Source organism: Manis javanica, chromosome 2 (genome assembly GCF_040802235.1).
Source record: "Manis javanica isolate MJ-LG chromosome 2, MJ_LKY, whole genome shotgun sequence".
NCBI lineage: Eukaryota > Metazoa > Chordata > Mammalia > Pholidota > Manidae > Manis > Manis javanica.
The window spans coordinates 154307952-154326718 of record NC_133157.1 but is presented as its reverse complement, the minus strand read 5'-3'; the positions used below and the strand labels follow the sequence as shown (position 1 = coordinate 154326718).

The window sequence follows — 18767 nt, the reverse complement described above, 5'->3', positions numbered from 1 at the left end:
TTTGGCTTTGGGCCTTGGGCAGCAAGTACTGTAAGAGTGAATGAATGAATATACCAGGACTCCGGAGATGGTGTCAGAGCTGCCGAGAGACGCTTATGTTCAACACAAGGAATCCCAGCGGACAACGGCCACAGCAGCAGAGCTGGAAGGGCCACATCCCAGTGGTATGCAGGATCAGATGGAGCCGACCTCCCAACTCTGTCCCCACCAGACTAATGACCAAATCAACACCAGCAAGAGCAGAAACCTCCGTATGTCACCTGATGAGTCAGGAGCTCTTAGAGGCCCCTAAGGCCCCAGCGAGGTACAATGATTGCTTATAGTCCTAAGGAATTCAGTGAAGAACAATGGGAAGAACTTCAAAATGTTTTTGTGAGCCTTTAGCTTCATGATGGGGGGAAAAAGGAAGCCAGTACTGAAGCAAGTCAGAACCAGGCAAAAACCTATAGCCCTGAAGGCATTTGGTGAGAAAGCTGGCTACCCAAAGTGGGACCACACACTCATTGTGTGGCAGGGCTGCCTGTCCCCTCCTCAGTTAGCCTCCCCTGAAAGTGGACTCAATGGGGGCTGGAGGGACCCTAGTCCCAAATCCCTGGTTCAAATAAGGACAAGAAAAGGAATCCTGATTTTGCCTGCCACAAAAATCTAAAAGAGGTCCATACTGACTGGCAGTAATTTTAGCACTTATTTTCATTGCTTCTCTACCTTACCTTTCTCACTTACCCATAACATGTTCCTAGAGAACAAGCAATTCAAAGCTTGGGCTGTGTCATTCATCCCTGGGTTCAAGTCGTGCAGCTCAGCCCTATTTTGGAACCTAACCAGCTAACTATTTGCAATAGAAGGGAAAATTGCCTAACCAACACCTTCCCTATTTCCAGCCCTGTCCCCTCTCTCCTGCTGCCACCACAGTCATACATGCTCAGGATATGGATGCTCTGCCCCACACAGACACTTAACACCAGTAATGGAGGCTACTGCCAAGTTTTTTACAAGTCACATTAAATGCCACAAATGAATGGGATTTGAAAAGTAGGGATTTCTGTATGGCTTGATGGACAAGGAATAGGGCCACAGTCATCCTGCCCATCCCTGAGATTTTAGTATCTTGCTGGGTAGCAAGAACACCAAAGTCACTAACTAAGAAGATTTCAACATGATCATCATTCAAATCCTAGGGCTGTAAAAAATACAGGCTAGTGGTCATTTAAGCCAACTTAACAAATGGCTGTTGGGACATTCTAGCCAGAGATCACTGTCACAGACAACTTTACTATTAGCCTATTAGCTCTCCTATTTTGGGGAATGCTAGGTACCCACTGCAACATATGCTTTTCCTGAGACCTACTTTAGTCTTACCTGATCTCAGTTGAGCAGTCAGGGGTGAGTAACTGACCCAAGTCAGACCAATCACAGTCCTTCCCTAGGATTTTTTCTTAACATGTGGAACAATCTCTCAGATGTGAAACGTAAGATGTAAAGTTTGGGTAGTGTTGACTGGCCAAATGAGAGAGATTAAAACTGATCTGCAAAAGAGGAGCAGTGCCAGGAGATGGAGAAAGAGCCCCAGTGGGGTTCAGTCTCCCAGTTCCTGTTGCTTTAGGGACACTTGCAACTCTTCCCTCCCATGGTTTGTCAATCAACCCTTCCCTGGACTGAGCCAATAAAATTCCTCCCATACACAAATTCACACCCATTTCTTTCTTTTGGCTAGGTTTTGGTCACTGTCAACCAAGACTCCTAAGTGTCATGTCCTCTCAATTAAACACCAGTAGTGGTTCCCTAAGTACTTTCAACCCAGGCTAATTCACTGTGGACTTTTCTCAAATTACTGCACTTTTCCTTTCAATTGAATGTGGCTTTTAGGTACTTGGGAGTGAATACCTTGGGGAAATAACAATGATATACTAAGATATTCAAACAGATTCAAACGTATTGTATAGACATTACTAGTACAGATAAAAGGAGCCACTGGTAAATCTGGGCAAAGACACTTTCATAAAGAAAATATAGGGAGAATATTCAAGAGAACACAGAAGAAATGCAAATATGGCAAACAGTTAATCCTTGTTTTATCTACTTATCTCTATATTCAGCATTCAAAAGAAAATTTCAGTTTGAGGGGGGAAATGTATTCACTCTTAAATCATCTGTCTCATGGAGTAAGAGAGATGTCATGGCTCCCTCAAATCAATAGTCCTAAAATCAATTTTAACACGACACTCATGCACAGTTACAACAGTTGTGAGCATCATGTTCCATGACTGGCTTTGATTCCTTCCTATTTGGATCCTGCTGTCACTAATCCAGGAAGAAGATTTACAGGTTACTGAAGATAATCTGCCAAACAGATCATGGTAACACCCACAGCAGATAATCCAATTATGTATTCAAAGGCTGCAGTGAAGTCAAAGTCTTGAAGGAGATTGCAGACTAATATGAGATACAAAACTGAAGCTAATAATGAAATAGTGCTCAGGGTTAGACAAATACTGAGTATAGAAAACAAACAAAACAAGAAGGAATCTTCTGGAGGAACAAGGATTCTGCTTTATTCCCATAGAGGACTAGTATCATGCCTGCCACATATTAGGTACATGATACTTGTCTCTTAGGTAACTAAATAATGGGAATGTTAGGCAGAACTCCACAGAAAAGATGAAATATGGGCTCATAATAATACTACCACTTGTTACTATAGAACTCAGCACACATTTTTATTACAGCCCTTGCACCTAAGCATAACCTTGAATCTGCAGGGGCTTGGTGGGACCAGTGACTCTGGATCATCTATTTTCATAAATCGACATGAAAAAGGACTTCTGAATTTGGGGGCTGAAGAGGAAGGAGGACAGCTTGATATGGTGACTGGGACATCTTTTTTCCAAGGCTGTCCCCTTCAAAGTTATCCCACTTACGGGGTTAGAAAAGTCCTAGAAACAGCCTGGAATTTGTCCTTCCCTGCCCCACTGCAATCTCGCTACACATTCCTCTTGCCAATGTAAAAAGAAGACGGATTCCATCTCTCAGATAGTTTCTCTCAGATATTATTTTCAACTCACCACTTCTTTTAGAAATCCAGTCACACTGTAACCTATTCCTGCTAAATGAAATCTGGTAGCTGATTTACTTTATGTTGTAGGTTAAACATACTCAGAGTAGGTTGTTGTAGAATTTGTAAATTGTTCATTATCTGTTTCACTTTCTTTGCCCTGTTCCCAAAAGATTTCCTTTTATACAGATAACATTCTCAATTAAGGTACAAAAATAAAGTCCATTTATATCAGTACTGGGACACAAGAAAAACATAGTTGGTCAATGTGGTTAGTGATGGGCTGACTTTATAGATTGAAACATAAAGGAATCAAGAGACTATAAGGTTGCTCTCTGTGCATCAAACAGCAACAACTTGCCACTTTTTCTGTCTCCTTACTGAGCTGGAAACCAGATTCTTCATATATTATTGATGTAAATGACATTTAGTTTCAAATTAAAAAAGAATAATACATTGAAACCCTTAGTACATTTAATGTGGGAAAAAAACATACTATTTTTGTCCTGAGAACATACTAACTACAGAGTTAATAGTTAAAACATCCCCCTAAATGATCCTTAAAAAACTTTAAATAATGGAGTCACATCCTTATTTAATCCTTATATAAAATGTAATTTTAATGAATTCTTTTTCTATGGCCTTTGGATTCTAATATTCCTATGTAAAATTCAAGCCTTTATTATTTATTCATAGTCCCTCATTTATAAGCCATCCAGTGGAGAAAAAAAGTGTTGTTATGCAAAGTTAAGAAATTTAATTTTGATCATCCAGTATATGATACTTAATCTTTTGAACTAAATTACTTTCTCGCTGCATTATGATGCCATTAATTTCATACTTTCTTAAAGCACTGACCACTACACAGTCACTACACCAAACTACATGTAGCTCACCTGTCTCTTGATAATAGATATAACTGAAAGAAGGTTCAGCACTCTGATTATGATTGGCATCCAATTCAAAATAAACACTTATTTAAATGTTCTAATTCCAGGAGTCCTGCAAATGCTGTTCTAAATTTTTCATGTTGACAGGAAGTGTTCCTTTTTAAGCAAAAGAAGCTTCACCTATATCTATTACGTAAATTCTGAAAAATGGAAAAAAAATCAAACAACACCTTTACTGGAAGCGTCCCTTCAAGACAGAAAATGAATAAAAGTAAGGGGAATTAGATCATTAAACACAGCAAAAACACTTCCAATAGCTGTTACTGGGGAAATCAACATGCTTTAACATTTTATTACTTCTGTGATTCCTCTATTGAAATCTATAAGGCAGAGCAAAATTTCCTTACGCAAATAGCATTGTCTCTTAAAGCTAAACACATATCCAAAATGCTAATCTTATGTTTAAAAGTAATAAACCTCCCTAGCATGATTACTTATTTACTATTGAAAAAACAATCATCTCTTAATTGCACTGGTACTTACATAAACAGCAACTTGAAGATGGGACAACTTGGAAATGTTATAAGGAATCCATGGTACCTGTTTCCTGTAACTCCAGTTCTGTGTTCTCAAGCAGGAACAACTTGCTGTTTTCAGATGGTCTGGAAGTAAATTTGCAAAGAAATAAAGGAAAGCAACAACAATAGGAGCTGTTCCATACCTGTTCACTGTTTCAAAGCAAACGGCTGCCCCTTTCCATCTTCCCATGCAAGGTTAAGCAGGTCAATGGAGTCAGATTACTTTTCATTTGTTACTGTATCAGCCAGTTGGTTCTCCTTCTGGAAAACATAAGGAAGAGGGGATAAAACATGCATGACTGTAAAGGTTGCCGTTACAAGGCATCCAGTGATACCAAAATAAATGCTATCTCTACTTTTGATCATTAGTTGACTGGTGCTTGACTCAACCAAACACTACTATGGAAAGACCTCCAGGTTTCCACCAGAAGTTTCAGTTAAGGAAAGATGCTAATCTCCTGACATACAAAATGGGTCTTTTAAATTCTATTTTCATTTTGGTCTAAGGCTAGTACTAATCAATTGTTTTAAAATTGCTGGAAAGACCATGTAACATTGATTAGGGGAAAATGTTAATTGCTTACAAAGTTAATCCAATTATTCTCATATCTGAACATTTTATCCTAATTTTAGTCAAGAGGCACTGAGTTACAGTGGCAACTAAGGTGGTTTTAAGAATTAAGGATTATCTTGTTAAAACAATGCCTTAAACTGTATTATGCAATGAAAGCCACATGAGAGAACAATTCTTATGATTGAATAAATCTGACTAACTGAAAAAGACTGAAACCAAATGAAACAGGTCTTACTCCTGAATTTGGCACAATGGCGTCTGGCTCCTACAGCTGAAGGTGGAGTTTAAGGGTGCTGTATGGCAAAACAGGTAGCAGAGCCTAGGACTATTTTGTGTGAACATTTCAGAGCACTCTCTCACCTCTAGAAGGCATTGTTTCTTTAAGATTTTTTAGATACAAAGGAATAATAAGCTATTTCCCATAGATCCTGACTTCTAGCCAGAGTTTAGGAAACAGCCCATCATCATGCAGAGAAGTAGGGGTGGGGGGCTGCGATCTAAAGACATTTAGAACTAAATACACAAGTTGTAGCATCATGTCAGTTTTTGGACAGTGTTCTTTGACAAAATGAAAATATGGTAAATTATGAGTGACTTTCAAAAAATTAATGTTTATCTTTCAAATTCAGTTTAATAAACATTTTAGTAAAATCCATTATTTTTGCACAATCAACCACTCTTCTTAAATCATTGCTTTTTAATGTTTGCATAAATCATGAGTTAAAAATTTTTTTTAAGTATTGTAAAACTCGTGGGTGAAGTAAAACTCTGTTTCAAGGAGAAAACACAGTTTCTTATTCACCTAGTCATTCAACAGTTAGTCACCTATTAGATCCAGGCACAGGGCTAAATACTAGAAATGTAGTGGTACACAAAACTAAACACAGATTGGTTTTGTGAGTCACAGAGTTACAGCCTACCACAAAGACAGATATTAATCAAATGATCACTCAAATAAGTACACAAGTGAGACTTTGGAGAGATGTTACAAGACTATGTAAATCAATGGAACATAGGAAGATCAGAGAAAGCTTCCCTGAACAAAAATAACCAAGCAGAGTTAAGAAAAGAATTAGAAGCAAAACATATTCTAGGCAAATGGAAGAGCTTGTTCAATGGCTTGGGTGCTTGAACTGGAGAAGTGAGAGACACGCTACTGTGTGCTTTCATACATACGATGTCAGCATGTGCCGATACATATATGGCTTTTAATGTACCATCTCAAGATATGTTAGGGGGCAGTTGTTTATTTTCCTTGGTTCTTGTCCTTGCCACAACAAAGAACTGAAGGGCAGAGACACAGTAGTGAAGCAGAGTAAAAGTTTTATTAAAAGTTATGCACTTAAAGAGAGAAAGCATGGGTGTCCTCAGAGAGGAGGAAGTGCCTCGAAAGGTTGAAAAGTTTTACTTCAAGTTGTTGGGAGGAATTCAGTTTGGAGATGCAGGGAAATCAGAGTAAAAGGTAAGGAAGAAATTTATTATAGCGAGAGTGTCAGGTTATGACAGAGTAAAGGAATAAAGGAAGTTCATTGAACTGCTACGCAGTATGGGGCACATCCCCTGCTAACTCCTTAAGCCAGTGTCACCTGGCATCCAGTGTCCACTTGTATCTGCACGGTGTGGGAGCTGAGTCCCTACCACACCAGGGTCTGGAGGAGCCACAGAACACTGGATGGAGTGAGATTGTTCTGCGAACTTCCTAGAGGCAAAGAAAGGAGACTTTCAGGCAGGCCACTACAGAGTAGGACCATATAGCAGCAGTTCATTCCAGGTCCCCCAGGCGACGGTAATTTGCAAGCCCAGATCTAAGCCCTCAGCAGCCCTTCCCTACTTAACTGAAATAGGACAGAGACAGTGAAGATTGGAGCTTAAATCCAGAGAATCAGAATGAAGTAGCAAAGTAACAAAGACACTTACCACTGGAAAAATGCAGAGACAAAATGTTATAAATTGAGCAGTGAGAAGTTTAAGGCAAAAAGGTGCACACTCAGATAAAGGGGAATGTGAGCAATCTCAGAGAAGAGGCAAACTGAAAGGCTTAAATTTTATTTAAAGGGAGAGAAAGTGTGGGTGACCTCAGAGAGGAGGCATGCTGAAAAATTGGGGGTCCCCCCTTTTAAGGATTGTTCAGGAATGTGACAAAGGGCTAGGGGGTGTAGACTTGTTAAGTGGTCTCAAGATGTTTATCTTTGATGAGAGATATTACGTCTCTTCTATTATCAGTCCTGCAGGTAATTCTGCAAAATTAATTAAACACAAAGAATTTACTGATCTGGTTCCTCCCCAAGATAGCAGCTTCCTTCCCTCTGGGAACATATCAATCAAGACTGCTTGCTCTGCCCCCAAGGTGGGATGAGTTATTGTCTGTTTGCTAAGGAATATGTTTAAAATTTCACTTCCTAACTTCCTGGGTTTTAAAATGCAATCTTAGCTTTAAGATAGAATCTTCCCTGTTTTTATTATGCTGTTTGTATCTGGGCTTGTTTACTAAATTAATTATGATGTTTGTCTCCTGCCCAGGTTGCAAATTACTTGATTAGGGGCTGGAGGAGGAAAAAAACAGCATTTAAGTTGAGTTAAAGAATAAGCTTGGCCTTTTAGCAGGTTAAAGTAAATCTTACAATGGCATGATCTAAAAGACACAGTGAAGACATGGGCTGTGCTGAGATACTTTTCTTTATCTGGGGAATATTTGGATATTCCAAGTTACTCTGGCCTTTGGAGCTTCAACTGATTAACTCATGAATTATGTGAGTCCTTTCTGGCCTTCTAGTTTTAACTTGTTAACTCTTTGAGTCCCTTTTAGTGGGCTTTACTCGCCTTATTCTCTCTCTACCCACTCATATCTATTCTTCTGCCTAACAGATACGGCAGAGATTAATGGGGTCATATTCCATTTAATCAGGAGAGGCTTTCTAGAAGTAGAGTTTCAAATAGTTGTAAAAGGAAATAACTCAAGGAAAACACATAAGTAATTCCTTGATGCAAAATGCATTGAATATATTGTAAAAAAAATGCCAACTGAATCACTCAGGTCTGAAGAGGAGGGCATAAGAGATATTACAAGATTGAACCAAATTGGCCTTTTTTCAGGTAAAAAACTGGAGAAAGAATTGTGTTTGTGTGAGGAGGAGTGGTTAACATGCTAATTTTCCCTGTGTATTCTATTTATAGGGTCCTTATTATTCCCTTGGGTGTTCCGAGAAACCTTTTATATACCTCTCTCAATCACAACATAGGGTTAGGGTTAGTATAAGAAATGACTAGTACATCAGCATAAAATATGCAGCAACTATTGAATATTTGAATATTCAACCAAAACAATCTAACAGTGATAAAAATTAGAGTGTGTAGTCTTTCATTTAAATTTCATATCTCCACACATGCAAACACTCTTCATTTTGAACATGTGGTATGCAAGAATGCATAGCCCCAACAAACAAATCCTAACCTAAATAGCCCAATATGATGATCAATGTGCAAAGGCATTACTCTGGCTATCACTGTTACTATTTTTATTATCTCCCTACATTGTTTATGTTATTATTACAATATACAGAATTCAGGCCATCACTTCATAAATTTCAAAGGGAGGAGTCATCTGGGCAAGCTTATTCTGTTCAGTGAATTCAGAAAGAAAAAAGATAAGTGATTGCTTTGGTTGCATAAAATGATGAGGCTGAGATACCTCTCCAACAAAATCTCAGATGTAACTATGGAACACTTTCTTGCATTTCTTTTATAAAATCAAGTGTTGTATGTTTCAGAAGAGCCAATTACTTAGTTCCTATTATATCTCATGATTTTCTGAAGTTAAAAAGCACTCCCTTTTGAAGAGAAGTTACAAAGGGGATGGAATTTTAATGTGTTTAAATCTTCAAGTATGTAGAAGTATGGAATCATAGAAGACTAAGGGGGTAAAACTAGTTGGAAACTCTCTCTAGAATCACTTGGAAAGATTTTAAGACTTCTGATGCCTAGGACCCACCCAGATTATGCTGAAGTAAAAGCTCACAGAATGCAACCAGTCTCAGGCACTTTTAGGGATCCGGGCACTTTGGACTAGCTGCCCAGGTTGAGAGCCACTTGCCTGTATTCACCTGATCCGACAGCAGAGACTCTTCAGCTAAGTAACATGGAAAACACCTGCCAAGCAAGCAGCTCTCGGGGAATTTTCCATTGCCTGGGTTTCTTAAGAAAACAATTACCAAAGATAATGGCATCTTTGTGATCAAACATAAAATAAAAATAGGCCTTGCATAGTTTAACTAAGGAAGGAGTATCCAAAATCAACATTCCTATGTCTTTGACTTTGAGCGAGTCACTTTAATCCTGTGTCTTCCCTGTAAAACCATAATAAAATATGAACCTTTTTCTCTCTCAGACCTTTTATCAAATGTCTAGTATAGTGTGCTGAGAATTACATTATGTACTTCTATAAACACAGATATAACAATTGTTTCCTAGAGTTTGGATTTGGACAATTAAGTTATTCTCCTTTCCCCCAAAACTGGAATAGAGCACACTGGCAATGCTTTAAGAAATTGAATGTGCAATCCTGGAAAATTTCATCCAAAATCTGTAATTCATCAGTAGGAAGAATGAGTTATACAGCAATTGGAAATTGCTACCCTATTATCATACAGTGCAAGGCACTATATTGGGGTTTGTGAAAGATTCAGAGGTGGTGATGATACAGTGATGATGATGATAGCAACTAACACATTAACTAGATTATTTCATTGAAATCCTACAAAATACAAGGTTGGTACTTTCATATCCTTGTTTTACAGAGGAAGAATATAAAATTGGAGAAGTTAAATGAATTGCCCAAGGTCACCAGCCAATAAGCAGTGCATCCAGGCTTTGAAACCAGACTTGCTGATTCTATAGCAGAAACTCTAACTCACTACAGAGCTTTGTTTCAGGAGCTTACAGTCTAATTCCAGGGCACTGCTACCTGCTCTATCACCAATGTGTGACTGAGCCAGATGGTATATGTGTTACAGCTCGAGAAAAAAAAAACTGGAATAATGACTTTAAACAAGGAACTCCCAATAAGCACATTCATTAATGAGGCCCAACTTGTAGTTCAGTGCCAGGGAGAGTATCTGGTTAAGTAAAGCTCTGAATCTGAGATCTGTGTTACTGAAAAAATATTTACAATACTGAGTCTTGTCCCCTACTAGGAAACATAATATGTATTTCACAGGTGTGAAATTGAACACCTTTTCTCTTACTTACAGTAAGCAATTGTAATAAACCAAGGGACTTTAGGTCCAACAGAAGTGTTTATTTGACAAAATGTAAATAGAACCTTGAGCCTTGATTTTATCAAAAGTTGTTCCCTGTTCACATTAGCCCAACAAGTCTCCCATGTTGATTACTTAAAAAAGAAGAAAAACTTTTGCACAAGGCAAAAGACCTTTTTAATAGGGTATACAATACAAAGAGTGATCATTCTGCAAATTGTCATCTGAATGTGTCTAAAAAGCCTACAAAACCAATAGAGAAAACAAAGACCAAAATATGTTTTCATTCCTATTTCTTTGGTAAGTGTAGCATAGTAGGACTGGCCTAAAGATAGATCTTTATCTTAGCTCTAATTAAGTCCCCTTTCAAATGAAGCCTCATTCAGACTAAATAACAGACATCTTTGAAAGAGAAGAAAATGCTCAAGATTCCCTCTAGAGATTAATGACTACTCTTACATCACGTTTGGTAATTTTCTAAGTGTTTTCACATGTCATATACATTATTTGATACTCAATGCCCATTTTAAGAAAAAAACAACTGGCTAAGTGCAGTCATGACTTTCCTTAAGCATGAACATTGATAATGAGGGGTAAAAAGCTAAAATTAGAGTCCATTCTAAGTGCTCTGCTTCCAAATGCTGCTTTATATCCCTGTTCATAAAAAAGGCTGAATTGAGTAATAGAATTGTAAATGACAAAGAGAATCCTTTCTTATTAGTGTACATAGCCAGACAGCTCCCACAGTGGTCACAGGCCTCAGAAGCAGAACAGTCCTCTATCTGCCTTCTGGGCCCACGATGCCACAGATCATGGCCTTGCACCAATTTCTAGTGTCCACAGTGAATCTTCTCAGTGGTGTATTTCAGCTTACTCATTGGGATAATGCAAAGACCTTTTGCCCTCCATTATAGATATGCATTCTCCCCTCATTTTGTCAAAGCTTTTCTCTTTCAGATGAACAGTTGGGACCCACTAAATTGCAACTAAACCATCAGCACAGCTTTTGGTCTGCAAGGCCTTCTATCTTTTGTAATAAATGGTGCTTTGCTATTGACAATGTGCTGTTGCTAAGAATAGCTTCGTTCTCTGCCGAGTGCCATTGGAAGGTGCCCAGAACTGAATGGCTAAAGCTGGGCTGCCTCTCCTGGTAGGAGGAAAGCAGATAAGCCCCTTTCTGAATGAGTCATGTAATTGCAGATTCTTCCACAGCTGTGCACACATACCCATGGGTTCCAGACGTACAAGATTAAATGGGCTCTGATACTGGTGGCATCTCCCTGCTGCTCACGTAGGGGAGCACCTATCCAACTTGGGCTCCCCTCATAGGCCTCAGAGCTCCAGTGCTGAGCCCTGCGTGAATGTCAGCCCAGTAGCCCCCTCCCAGGGCCCTCACCACCACTGTCAAGCCTCCCATAGGCGTCCCCAGTGCTGTACTCCTGCTCCTTCCAGACTCTTTGGCGAACTGTGCAGTTTTCCAATTGCCTCAGAAACCATGAACTTTCAGCCGGATCACCCTCACTATCAGACGGTGTCTGCAGGAGGTGGTCTAAGACCACCTACACACAGACTGGTCAATAAGTGGTTGTCACCAGATCCCCATTACTGTTGGGGTAGTGACCATTAGGGCCTCATGCTCCCCATAGGGCCTCCTCCCTCAGTATTCTCCATTCTCTCAGGGCCAGGCCTCAACTCCAGATACTAGACCTGTTTAAAATGACTGACCCTGAAAGTAATAAGCTGAGTGCTTACTCAAGGTAGCTCTCACCTTTGAAACAGTCCAAACCCTCCCACAGAGCTAACCAGAATTAGACTGTCTCAGGATGGGGTGGGAGGGTGAGTGACAAGTACTTGCCACCATGGGAAGCTGCAAGCCTGTCCAGCACCCTTCTGTGGGTCTCCCTGCCCTAGACCCCAGGGCAGCAACATGTCTCAAAACCTCGCTGTAACTTTCTTAGAGCCTGAGCAAAATAGTCAAATGAACAAGTATTATATTCAGCCTTTGTTTTCACATTAGAAAAAAAAGATTGATTTCCAGCATTTCAGTCCTAAAGGCAGAACTACTGTTCAACATGGATGTATCGCCCTCTGGTGTTCAAAAAGAAATGAACTGTAAACAGGCTTTTATACTTGAAAATATTCCTCACCCCCAAATTCCCAATTTTCAGTATCCCTGATGCCTCTCCCTCAGCCATCTGAGATTCCAAGAATTGCCAAGTAAAACACTCATGGAGACATGAGGGTGGGGAAAACCATGTCTAGAGGGGCCACACCCTTTTGTTGCTCTGAAGCTAAAGTTTTGCAATTTTGCAGTAGTGTCAAGTAGTTGGTCAGTTGGGGGATTTAAATTGTAACCTTGCAAAAATCTGTTTTGAAGCTTGTCTGGAGTCAATGGCTAAAAAAGCTCAATAGCTTAAAGGAGTTATTCATTATAATTTGTTTCATATATTTGCATATGAGGCCAAGATACCCTACAGCTTTTGAATACCTAAATGAAAATGACCAATTTGTATATAATTCATTTCAGTTTTTAAATCTGAGCACGCTTCTGGGCCATTCTATTTTCTGGCCCTCCCTTACACTGAAGCCACATTCTTCTCCCAGCTCTTCCAGATGCTATGCCCCCCACCTTTGATGTCCCTACCATCCACAGGTTCCTTATCCTCACAACCATCCCTAGGTCTGACAGCTCACCCAAATTCTCTCAGGATGCTGGTATTCAGCTCTCACTCTCTCCACCCCAAGTCCTGTCACTGACCCAGGGCCCTTCAGCTCCCATGTGGTCCCCACAGCCAGCACCTTCTCCCTCATGGCTCCTTGCCCTACTGGATGTCCGCCAGCTCTGAAACCTTGAACTCCAGCCTTGCACTCTGCTCACCATTGCCTACCTTGCCAGCTAACTCCCCTGTACACATGGCACTTACATGTCACTAACACTTCCCAGCTCCCCAGATCTATCAACCATGTCCTTTTCTTCAACCCTTTCCCTGTTCAGCTTAGACATGGCATTACCATTGTAACTATTCCCTTGTCAATACCCCTAATTCTTTCCACTATCTGAGCTAGCATTCAAATGTGGCCCCCACAGACCCATAGTCCCCAATCCCAGCTGCAGGCATGCCCTGCACCCTCTGTGTGTCCCAGGGGGAACTTAATCCTTTTACCATTCCCCACCACCTTCCTCCAATCTCCTACCTCACTTCCAGCAAAAGACATTATGCTCTACATCACAGAGATGGAGATACTAATATATCTCAAATATACTAAGAGAAGGTATTATTAAAGTATTTTCAGATAGGTTCATTTGACCTACACAGCCACTGGAACAGGCAGATAGAGAAAAGGTTATTATTCCCATGTTACAAATGAAGAAACTGAGGCTCAGGGAAGTTTCATGTCAACCTCAGTTACTAACAGAGTCTGGGTAGCAAAACAAGTCTCCCAAGTCTGAGAATCCCAGATCAAGCAGTGAGGTGGATGATTCGTCCAAGGGCACCTGTGAGTCCTTGGCAGCAGGACAGGTACCCATGTCTCTGGGTACCTTCCAAATTCCTTATCCACCTCTTGAGTGTGCAGCCTTCTCAACAATGGCTCTGTTGTTCTCAAAGCACCTGAAGTTCATTTACCCTTTGTTTAAAATATTAAAAAGTGGAATGATCTTGAAAGCAATAAGCAGCTTTATTTTCCTTTCTTCTGAGATTGTTACCACTAGTGACTGTTTCCTTGTGTAAGTGTTTACCTGACAGAGCATTCCCATAGCCTTGGAGGAAACAAGCCCCTTTACCTTCAGTTCCTGTCATCTGGTTCACAGGCTCTGGAAGCACTAGTAGTGAGATGGAGGAGCCAGACAAGGGTCTAATCTAGAAACCCCGTCCATGCATGCCTGTTGGCCTACAAAGGAGCCATGGAGAATCCACTGGGTGGATCCCTGCAGGCTAACAGACAAGCTGATTTTCTGTAAACACATGATACAAGCCAAAGCCACTTCCACTGAGGATGGTGGCCATAGTGAGTCACTCAATGGCAATTCCAGAAAGATAGGAATCTCATCTCTTTCCCGGGACTTCCAATGCAGCACGCAAAACAACGTAATCTGTTTCAGTTAATGGGAAAGGACCACCCTATCCCAGTTTCTCCAGAAATGACTTGCTTTGTTGATACAGGTATCCCAATGACAATGCCAAGTCATCACTACACCTATGTCATTGTACATCATCATGTGAGGAGGCAGATGTGAAAAAGAGGTGCTGATCTCCCTTGTCATTGGCTGCAGCCTGTGTGTCTGCCCCTCACACACTGCCTGGGAGATATGCTACTCTTCGGCCTGCCTCCTCCGGGTTGGACAGGGAGGCTGCCCCGCCCCCACCCCATCAGAACTGATACCTATGGGCCACACCAGAAGCTCTGGACTTGGCCAGAGATGGATGACTTGGCTTTTAACTTGTGAACTTGGAAATGAACATGCCCTTCTGAGTCTCGGAATCCTGCTAATAGAAGAATTTTGCTGTGGCTGAAGGTAACTCAGCAACACTGTAAAGACTGCTTATGTTGTCACAACGAAGGAGACTCCTGGGGAACAACCCAGAGAGCTAGAGGGAGAGGGGACAGAGTCTCCTTTAAATGAGACTGATTTAGGAGCTTATAGCAATATTGCACTGGGCATTTCCTGAAAGTACTAATGGAGATGGAAAGTGAAGAGCAGCAACATGTCAGGCGGGGAGGTGCAAACCAAATAAAGGGAAAGCCTAGGCCTGTTCCTTGGGTGAATCACCAGACAGCACACACCTGCAGAATCATTGATTCATACATGTTTTAAGCTGTTTTTATGGGCAGATTTAGGGGAGAGGTGGAACAGGATGGACTGGCCCACAGGGGCACTGAAGGCAATGTGGGGTGCTCTTGGTGGCTCTGAGGACAGTGGCTTAAGGGACCCCTGCCCTTGACAGCACGTGAGGACCCTGTCATCCTCTCTCTCTCTCTCATGGCAGAGTGGGTTGGTGGTGGTGGGAAGAACACAGTCATTATAAAGATTAAATGGTATTATCTACCCAAAGCACAAACACATGGCTTTCAATAAAGGGTAGCAACTATTAATGTTTTGTAGATAGATTGTCTCAAAGGCAAAAGAAAGTGAAGCCCTTCTTGTAGCTCCATGCTACACTCAAACCTGACACATTCAGACATGTGAAGACAAAAATGAGCCCCCCTCCCGATTACTGTCCCTGAGTTTTGTCCAACAGCTAATGCCTTCAGACCTGTGCCACCCCAAGGGGGAAGCCTCAGGATCTGTGGGGAATGCAGTGCAATGCTGGGAGGCTGTGACTGTACAGGCTGAGAGTGCCAGATAAAGCCATTTAGACCTAGGTTGGAATCCTGGCTCCGCCATTTCCTAGCTGTGCCCTCTTGAACAAGTTACTTTAATTCTCTGAACCTATCTCTAAAATGCACAGACATTTGTTGAATAAGCATCTATTGAGCAAATGGGAATAAGACTACTTTCCACATGGGTCTTCGTGGCAATTAAATGAGATAACTACTAAGCCTAGTGGTGATACAAAGTATGTGTAAACTTGCCTGGGCTATGGGGTACCTAGACATTCCATCAAACATTATTCTGAATATGTCTGTAAGGGTGTTTTTAGGTGCAATTAACATTTGACTCAATAGACGGAGTAAAGCAGATTGCTCTCCCTAAGTGAGTGGGCCCCATCCCATCAGCAGAGGGCCTGAATAAGACAAAGAGGCTAACCTTTATGCAAATAAGATGAAATTTCCTCCTGCCAGACAGCCTTAGGCTGAGACGTTGATTTTTCCTGCCTTCAGACTGGCTGAAACATTGGCATGTTCTGGGTCTCTAGCCTGCTGGCATTATGGGACTGGAACTATATCTTGACTCTCCTGGGTCTCCAACACCCTGACTGCAGATCTTGGAACATGACAGCCTCCATCACTATTTAAGCCAATTCCTTATGATAAATTATAGGTGGCAGATTGATAGATAGATAGGTGATAGATATAGATAGAGACCCTATGGGTTCTGTTTCTCTGGAGAATCTTAATACAGAAGGTACTAAATAAAACCTTGCTTTTAATGACTGTTATTTCTTTTATTTTAGAACTTGGCAAGAAATTCTGTCTCTATGTAAAGCTGATTGAAATTATGTTGTTTAAGAGACAGAGGGAAGTGGCAATAATGGCCTAAATAGCACTTGCTATTCATATGCTATTCAGAAGATGTAGTTGATCTTCTAAAACAAATACTTATAACAACATATGTAGGTGTATCAAGATATATACACATTATATATTGTAATATATATACACATATATGTATATACATCATAATGTTCATTACATTTTACATGTATAGTATATATATATATATAATTTTAACAATATTATTACCCTAAACTCTGGGAAGGATATTTTAGCATTGTATTAATAATTATCTTCTATCTGTATGGTTCTCTAAAATTTGAGAATTACCTTATTTGTACTAATATACTGTTTGCATATTACTTGCACTTAGAAATTTTAACTATGATGAAATCATTGAAATACAAACCTGACTTTCATATAAAGAAGGTGACGAAAACCCTCAGTGGTTGCCTCGCTCTGCAGCAGAGGTGGTACAGGGCTCCTGCATGAACACAAGCATGGACACAGAGAAAACCATTGCACTGAGGTGCTAGGCGTGGGAGAGGAGGATGAAGTGGCAGGGGAGGGCGGAGCATGGCCACCTTGGCCTGTTAGTCTGCAGATGTGCCGCCTCCTGAAAATGATTGGTAAGGAAAGGTAAGATGCAGTCAGAAGAAACTATGCTCAGTGACTTTTCTAGGTGGGTATAAAGAACACAGGGCTGCAGAGGGAATTTTATCTCTTCTTGTACAGGCCATGGCTTTGAGAAAGGAAAGTATAGGAAGCAGACAGCTTGCTCAGGATGGTGTCCAAGGATACAGTTTGGTTTTCTGGTGATGACCTTGACTACGAGGCAATAGACACCCTGTAAAGTACACATGAGGCCTCGAAACCATCAATGACCTGGCAGGCAGGAAATATGCCTCCTAATCAAGGCTTTCAAGTGGATATCCAAGTTGAGGAAGAAGAAAGGGTCTGATTACAATTTGTGCTATGAAGGGCAAGAGAAGATAAAAGCCTGATAATTTGAAAAACAATAGTAGGAAGACTATCAGGAAATGCACTTGGAGACACAAACATCTATTCACCAAGGTCTGTTGAATAACTCAGTACCCTGAGGACTTTAACAAATGAATGAGGTCCAGCCTGGATCAGCTGAAGTGTCCTCTAAAAGCAAAGTGTCTGAGGAGCTCTTGACCAGCCTTATTGAAAGTTTCTCTCTGGGGAAGGAAAGTCCCTGTTATTCTGAGCTTAATTCTGACTCAAAAAGAACTACTCACTGATTAACAGTGGGGCTGTGGTATTTTAGAGTTTATAACACCCTTGGTGTGGCTCAATAAGTACAGGACTTTCAAAGCAAGTTTCACAAATTTAGAGGAAAAATTGGTTGATGTCTTACTCAAAGAATATGAATCTCAAAAGCCAAATTGACACTACTGTGACAGATGACTCCAGGCTAAAAGAAAAAAGATAGGATCCGCTAAATTCATGTGGCTGTAGAGGGAGTTCTCTTACTTCTTGATTCTAAATGAGATCTGTGTGAAAGGGAAGGAGAAAGTTAGCCACACTGAGGGTGTGAATGGTTTAAGGCAGCAAGCACAGCAGGAGCTGAGGATGATGGACAAGAATAAGGACAGGCAAGAACTGTGTCTGACTTAAATGTTCGTCAATAGGGGGCTTGTGAAATAACAGGTGTATATCCATAGTCGACATGAAAAAGAAGGAAGCAGATTTACATGAAGTGGTATAAAATGGTACAAAATGCAGTTTCACAGTTAAAAAAAAGGCAAGGCATAAAAGAATATGTAAGCTCATAAGAAAGAGTGAATCTGTATGTGTGTTTTACGTATATGCAGAGGAGAGAGCATGTGCATAATACATACTCAGACACATTTGTGTTTGCATACATTTCTGCAGAGAGTGTAAAACTTGTACATTTCTGTGGAAGGAAAGTGCTGGGTACTGAGTTGAGAGGGAGAAGTGTTTTTCATAGTGTGACATTTCCTATGTTTATTTTTTTTTACTATGTGCACATACGACTTTTTGATTAAAACACTATTTTATTTCTAAACTATGTTTGTGGCAGGGTCACCAGGGCTGAGAAGGGCCCCCCAGCTTTGAGTAGCTGCGTACTGTTAGCATTTAATACCCCATCCACCTCAATGGCATTGCCTTCTGGTCCATCTGTGACTTGCCTTCCCCTTTCTGTCCATCCTCCGCACCACTACCAGTGCTGTCTTTCAAAAATGTAGATTTACCTAAGCCTAGAAATCCTTGTTGCCT

General features: G+C 40.6%; 1 long non-coding RNA gene across 2 annotated transcripts in view; it reads left to right on the top strand.

Moving 5' to 3' along the window:
- The window catches only part of LOC118968307 (uncharacterized), a 98450-nt gene that overhangs the window by 74759 nt on the left and 4924 nt on the right, over positions 1 to 18767 (top strand). The window contains exon 4 of one of the 2 annotated variants that reach the window (XR_012128215.1): positions 23 to 4874. The exons of the other annotated variant lie outside the window; for it this stretch is intronic. This is a non-coding gene — a long non-coding RNA (uncharacterized lncRNA). Of the gene's footprint in view, positions 1 to 22; positions 4875 to 18767 lie in introns of those variants that run through there. 2 annotated transcript variants of the gene reach the window in all.